General features: G+C 45.5%; 1 pseudogene; it reads right to left on the reverse strand.

Moving 5' to 3' along the window:
- Positions 1–1538: 1538 nt before the first annotated feature.
- Positions 1539–6272, reverse strand: LOC138028831 (uncharacterized; annotated as a pseudogene).
- Positions 6273–7500: the final 1228 nt, after the last annotated feature.

Genomic DNA, 7500 nt, shown 5'->3' on the forward strand with positions numbered 1-7500 from the left:
TAGCAAAGGGGGGACCAATGGAAAATTTTCAATAATGGCCGATTTTTTGGTCGAACTTCGAAAGGTTAAAAAAATAGGAAATACAAGTCGCCTGATGGCCTAATTAGTATGGATTGAAAGCTAAACTATCCTAGATTTGTGCTATGCAAAAAACCGCATGAAAAAAGACCGGTTAGAGGAGAAATAACATTTTTCGCAAAAGTATCAGAATCGGCCATTTTTGGCCAATTAGCAAACGGGGGACCAAAGGAAAACTTTAAAAAATGGCGGATTTTTTGGTCGAACTTCGGAAGATTAAAAAAATAGGAAATACAAGTCGGCTTATGGCCTAATTAGTATGGATTGAAAGCGAAACTATCGTAGATTTGTGCTATGCAAAAAACCGCATCAAAAAACACCGATTAGATGAGAAATAACATTTTTCGCAAAAGTATCAAAATCGGCCATTTTTGGCAAAGTAGCAAAGGGGGGACCAATGGAAAACTTTAAAAAATGGCCGATTTTTTGGTCGAACTTCGGAAGGCTAAAAAAATAGGAAATACAAGTCGCCTGATGGCTTAATTAGTATGGATTGAAAGCTAAGCCATCCTAGAGTTGTGCTATGCAAAACACCGCATGAAAAAAGACCGATTAGAGGAGAAATAACATTTTTCGCAAAAGTATCAAAATCGGCCATTTTTGGCAAAGTAGCAAAGGGGGGACCAAAGAAAAATTTTCAAAAATGGCCGATTTTTTGGTCGAACTTCGGAAGGCTACAAAAATAGGAAATACAAGTCGCATGATGGCCTAATTAGTATGGATTGAAAGCTAAACTATCCTAGATTTGTGCTATGCAAAAAACCGCATGAAAAAAGACCGATTAGAGGAGAAATAACATTTTTCGCAAAAGTATCAAAATCGGCCATTTTTGGCAAAGTAGCAAAGGGGGGACCAATGGAAAATTTTCAAAAATGGCCGATTTTTTGGTCGAAATTCGAAGGGTAAAAAAAATGGGAAATACAAGTCGCCTGATGGCCTAATTAGTATGGATAGAAAGCTAAACTATCCTAGATTTGTGCTATGCAAAAAACCGCAAAAAAAAAAAACCGATTAGAGGAGAAATATCATTTTTCGCAAAAGTATCAAAATCTGCCATTTTTGGCAAAGTAGCAAAGAAGGGAACAAAGGAAAATTTTCAAAAATGGCCCTTTGTATGGTCGAACTTCGGAAGGCTTAAAATATAGGAAATACAAGTCGCCGGATGGCCTAATTAGTATGGATTGAAAGCTAAACTATCCTAGATTTGTGCTATGCAAAAAACCGCATGAAAAAAGACCGATTAGAGGAGAAATAACATTTTTCGCAAAAGTATCAAAATCGGCCATTTTTGGCAAAGTAGCAAAGGGGGGACCAAAGGAAAATTTTCAAAAATGGCCGATTTTTTGGTCGAACTTCGGAAGGCTAAAAAAAAAGGAAATACTGTCGAAAACGCAGCAACAATACGTTTCTTATTAAAATCACCGTTTAATTCCACCTTTTGAATACAAAACTTCGCTCACTTTACTCAACCGCGTGCTTCGAACAACAACGAAAGTAACACGATATCCTGTTTAAACACACCCACAAAGTACAAATACATGTCTCGATCCGATCTGAATTATTTCCGGTCATTATGCGACTTTATCAAACAATACAAAAACACGGCATGTCCACAGTTCCCGACACTCTCCCCCATATGTCTCGTAGCGACGTGGCATATGTAGCACCGGGAACTGCCTGATAATTGTGCTATTGAGGTAAAACAAACGATGAAACCTAATGGAAAACGTTCTATAAGCAAATGTTCATTCCAACTGATCCTCCTGGGCTAAATCTTGCACTCGAAGCTCGGCGGCGACTGCTGCATCTCGTCTGGGTCTAAACGCTGGTGCTCCAGGGTCAAGTGTTGTTGTAGTTCCTCTGACACCATCCCTGTCGCACGACAGTTCCAGGGGATACAGGTGCTGAATAGGGCGTTCGATGTGGGATCGGCCGGCTCGCAATCTCGCACCACGAACTACTCCATCCCTTCCTTCAATCAGGCTTTCAACAATTCCAAGTGGCCAGCTATTTCTGTTCCGCTCGGACGACTTGATAATAACTTCGTCTCCAACAGCAAGAGAACACCGCTTGTCTCCGAGTTTAAGGCGGTGACGTTCGCGTAACGCACGCAAGTACTCAGCTGTCCATCGATTCCACATTGCATCCTTAGTTTTCTGTAGGAACTTGGCGCGCTTCCTCAAATCTCTTTCTTCCAGATGGTAAGGCTGTAACTCGGGCAAGATGTTGGATTTGAGAAATAGCATCGTGTTTGGCGTCAGTGTGGGGAGCTGGACATCCTCCTCCTGGTAACACAAGGGGCGGTTGTTCATGGTGACTTCAATATCCAGGATAACTTCGCTTAATTCCTCCCAGTTCAGTATCCCTTGGCCAACTGTCTTGTAAAATGCTGATTTCATCAACCCGATCAGACGCTCAAATTGCCCTCCCCACCAGGGCGCACGGCTGAGGTTAAACTGCCAAATGATGGACTGGTTGCTAAGAAACGAATGAAACTCTTCATCCTTCTGTACCTTCTTTAACCACTTGGCGGCAGCGACAAACGTCTGACCGTTGTCTGAGTAGACCCTTGATGGCCGTCCTCTTCTGGCGATGAAGTGCTTTAGGCTCTTAATGAACTCCCCGGTCTCCAAATTCGGCAGTAACTCTAAAAACACTCCGCGGGTGAGACTACAGGAGTACAATACCACATACGCTTTACGCATCTCCTTGCGCTTGTTACGGTACTTCACCGGTCCGGCAAAATCCACACCAATCACGTTGAAGGGCGTGTCGCCTTCGGTTCTTTCTCTTGGTAGAGGTGCTGGTGGCGGATTTGCGAAAGCTACGGCTTGAAACCGTTTGCAGCCACTGCAGTTTCTTACGACTCTCTTCGTTAATTTCCTAAGGCGGGGTATCCAGTATCTCTCTCTTACGCTGGCCATTGTTAGGCCAACTCCCCCATGGAGTGTAGTTACATGGGCACGTTGCACAATCTTCGTCGCAAGTAGAGCCGTGTCCGGCAGGTACACAGGATACTCGCCTTGGATACGTCCTCGGCATTCGAGCACACCCTCTTCATTCGGTTGCAGGTTCAGCTGCTCTTGGTCTTGCTCGAAACTGACGTTGTTGAATCCTTGCTGCTGGGCCCTCTTGACCAAGAACGTCTCATGCCTCTTTACCTCGGCTGTGCTCAGTGGTCCCTTGGCTTTATTGGTGGAGTTCCGAGAATTGCGCAAGAATCTCGCTACCCAAGCACCAATTCTCAATGCTTTGCGCAAGTCAAACTTCTCAAGGACGACTTCGAGGTCACTCTTGCTTTCTACTCCCACTGCGAATAACTCTTGTTGCACCTTTCTTTCTGCTAAACTCTCTGGGGAAGGTTTTGTTACGACTTTAGGTGGCCAATTGGCTGGATCTGTAAGCCAGGTGGGTCCATTCCACCACAGCTGCGCTCCAGTTACACTACCACCGCGACTTCCTAGGTCGGCTGGATTGTCTGCTGATGGAACGTGATGCCATAGCACGTTTGGGTGAGTCTGAATCTTCTTTACGCGATTCGAGACGAACTGACGGTATTCTCCCCGATCTCCAATCCAATGTAAGGCTACTGAGCTGTCTAGCCAGCAATGAAGAGTAGTCGCAAGAGGAAGTCCTTCCAATGCTTGGCATACATTGCTGGCCAAATTCACTGCCATGTGTCCTGACACAAGTTCTAGGCGAGGAATGGTTAGACCTTGTTTGGCAAGACGAGACTTCGCAGTAACCAAACCTTGCGACACCCCTGATGCTTGCGTCACCACGGCGTAGACTGAGGCACACACTCCGCGGCCACTGGCGTCACCAAATGCGTGGAGTTCAATCTTATCGATCTCTTGCTGGTAGAGAGGAATACTGCGTTTCGCCGACACTTCTTCCGGTAGGCTCTTTTCCCACTTTCTCCACTGGTTTGCTATCTGCTCTGGCAACGGAGCGTCCCAAGCGTTCTTCTGGATACATGATTCTCGGTAGAGAACTTTTCCCTCGAGCATGACTGGTGACACAATTCCAAGCGGGTCGTAGACTTTCGCCAAATTAGCCAGGATACCACGCTTTGTCTCCTCGGCTGGCAGTTCAGGAAAGCTCACATGCAGGGTATCTTCAACCTTGTCCCAACCAAGTCCAAGTAGTTTACACTCTCCAGCTGCTGTTCCATTCTCTAACTGTTCCTTGGCGAATGATGGTTCGTAATCTTCACAGGATGTCTCTAGTTGCTTTTCGTTTGAATGCCACTTGTGCAGTTCGAATTTAGCATTGGCGAAAATCTCGGTAGCTTCACGCTTTAAACGTTTTGCTTTCTCTGTAGTAGGTCCTCCCGAAATCAGGTCATCCACGTACAGACTTCTGCGTATCTCATTCACACTATCAGGATATCTGGACTGCATGTTCTCCAAGTGCTGTTGAATCACCCCATTGAGAAGGAACGGTGAAGGGGCGAGGCCAAACACCACTCTGGTAAAACGCAGAGTTTCAACCTGTTTTCCTGTCTTGTCAGCGATCCAGTGGAATCTCAAGGAATCTCTCTCGGGTTTCTCGTATCCGCACTTGTAGGAATGCACGGCGAAGGTCACCAGCGACTGCCACAGGATGAAAACGGTTACGAACAATGACACTCCACAGCTTATTATGTAGCGGAGGTCCAGCATGTAGGCATTCGTTCAGCGATTGTGCTTTCTCTTCCGCACGGGCTGACGCGTCGTACACGACTCGCAGCTTCGTCGTCTCAGCACTCCGACGCACGACAGCACGATAGGGTAGATAAAACTCTCTTCCAGTTACCTCAGCAGGTGCTGGCTCTACTACGCCTTCTCGAAGTTGCTCTCTGATCACAGCGTCATAGTCTTCGAGCATGTCGGTTCTTCTCAGCTTCCGTACAAGAGTGTTCAATCTGCGTAAACTTCCATCTCGGTTGTTTGGTAACGGAGGACAGTTTCCCTTCCAAGGAAGTCCAGTTTCGTACCATCCTTCTGAAGATCGAACTAACTGTTCTTTGAATTCGTCGTAAACGTCACCTTGATCTCCGGTTGAAGAGTCTGCCAGACCAAGGACATCAAGTGCGCACAACCTCTCGTAATCTGCGTTCGAATTAATGGCTAGATAAGCAGTTGCCAACTCCCTGTCAGCTCCAGGCGACATGATTGTCCATCCAAAACGGGTGAACTCGGCAACTGGATCTCCGCGGCGACCCACTCTCAAACGCTCTCCAGTGCGAATTTTCGCAAAATCATTCGCGCCCAGTATGATGTGTACGGGTAGCCTGTCTTTAGTGTCGTCATCATCCATTCGCACCCCGTTGAGATGAGAATTCGCCTCAAGTATTTCCTTGTAACGTGGGTTCTCCAAAACTAATAACTCTCGCTTGTTGACTTTCGTAATATCAACTTCCAGCTTGAACTCATCTTGTACAGAACAAATGACCACACCAAACACCTGCATCGTTCTCGTAGTGATTCCGGTAAGCATGGTTATCTGCCTTAGTCCAGTAGACTTTGGCCGTGCATTAATTAAATCAATCGCGGTCGATGAAGCGTATGAATGGCTCGCGCCACTGTCTAATAAGGCTCTGAATTTGTAGCCGCCAATTTTTACAACTACGACCGGGTGAATCACTGCTGTGTTTCCGATGTTATTTGCTGTCATCCCCGGCTCGCGTGCTTGGACTCTGTCGCATAGTGACGTGTGATGCCTTGCGTGACAATTTTGACACGTGGATTTGCTCCTACAATCTTCGGCTCGGTGTCTAGATCCCGTGCAGTTAAAACACAGTCTTTTATCCAGGAAAATCTTCTTTCTTTGTTCGACACTCACGACTTTGTCACAATCAATAGCTTTGTGATCGGAGCGTTCACAAAATAAACATCCACGGGCGGTCGTCTGGTTCCCATCATCACGTTTTGCATAAAATGCTCTTGTTTTTTCTCTCTTGTTGTTAGGAATTGCCTCGACCTTGGACCTTTGAGCTTCTGAGATTGGATTATTGATCGTCCACTTCTCCAACGCTTCTAGGAATTGTACAAAGGACCACTCGCTCCAATTTCCGTCCATCATCGCAAGCTCGTTCTTAATGATTCCCAGCTTGTCAAATGTAAACCTCACAGCGGCGTCAAGTTTGTTTAGGCTTTGCAATGTTTGTAATGATTCGATGTTAAATAACAACACCTCATAGCATTCATGAATTTTCTTCACATCCCTCTCTCTGATTGTAGGCAACTCCAATATGTTCCGAACATACGTTCCCACAACTTCACTGGTTTTCCCATATCGTCTCGCAAGAAGATCTTTGGCCCTTTGATAACCATCTCCTGTGAACGGAAGTCCATCGATCAGATTTCGGACCTTTGTGACCAATAATTCTTTCAGATACGAAAATTTCGTAACGTCAGGGATAGATGACTTGTCGATTTGGGTCTCCAACTGACCCCAGAAACGCATCCAGTCTTGAGGCGTTCCATCGAATTTAGTTATCACAAGCTTCGGCATTTTCGCAACTTCGCTAGTCGCTCCTGTGGTTTCAGTTGACTTTTGAGCTTGTTGTAACTCGAGCTTTTTCTTCTCAAATGCTAACTCTTCGGCGTGAGCTTGTTCTACAGCCTCTTGTTGTTGCTGTATCTTTTCTTTCTCCAATGCGATGGCTCGCTTGTGCTCGAAAAGAGCGGCTTCATGCCTCACATGGCGATCGATTTGCTCTATTTTGTCAGCCAACTGACGCATACATGTATCCGCTTCGTCAACTACTGCTTCGACATCTGCTGCCCATTCTTGTATTTTTTCCTCGTTCTCACCTTCTGTAAACTTTTTCTCTTCTATCGATTCCTTTAGGGTGGTCACTGCGGTCGCCATGCTCTCGAGCGAAGTTTTGTGCCTCTCCAAAGCCACACGGTCATCTTTTTGCAGGATTTCGTCCGTCTTCTTCACTCTAAAGTTTAACGTTCTGATCTTGCCGTCCAAGTCTGCCAGTTGTTTATCCATAATCGCTCAACTATATACGTCCCACCTGGGGTGCCAGTTTGTCGAAAACGCAGCAACAATACGTTTCCTATTAAAATCACCGTTTAATTCCAACTTTTGAATACAAAACTTCGCTCACTTTACTCAACCGCGTGCTTCGAACAACAACGAAAGTAACACGATATCCTGTTTAAACACACCCACTAAGTACAAATACATGTCTCGATCCGATCTGAATTATTTCCGGTCATTATGCGACTTTATCAAACAATACAAAAACACGGCATGTCCACAGTTCCCGACAATACAAGTCGCCTGATGGCCTAATTAGTATGGATTAAAAGCTAAGCCATCCTAGAGTTGTGCTATGCAAAACACCGCATGAGGAGAAATAACATTTTTCGCAAAAGTATCAAAATCGGCCATTTTTGGCAAAGTAGCAAAGGGGGGACCAAA

This window comes from Montipora capricornis, chromosome 13, assembly GCF_036669925.1.
Source record: "Montipora capricornis isolate CH-2021 chromosome 13, ASM3666992v2, whole genome shotgun sequence".
NCBI classification, from domain to species: Eukaryota; Metazoa; Cnidaria; class Anthozoa; order Scleractinia; family Acroporidae; genus Montipora; species Montipora capricornis.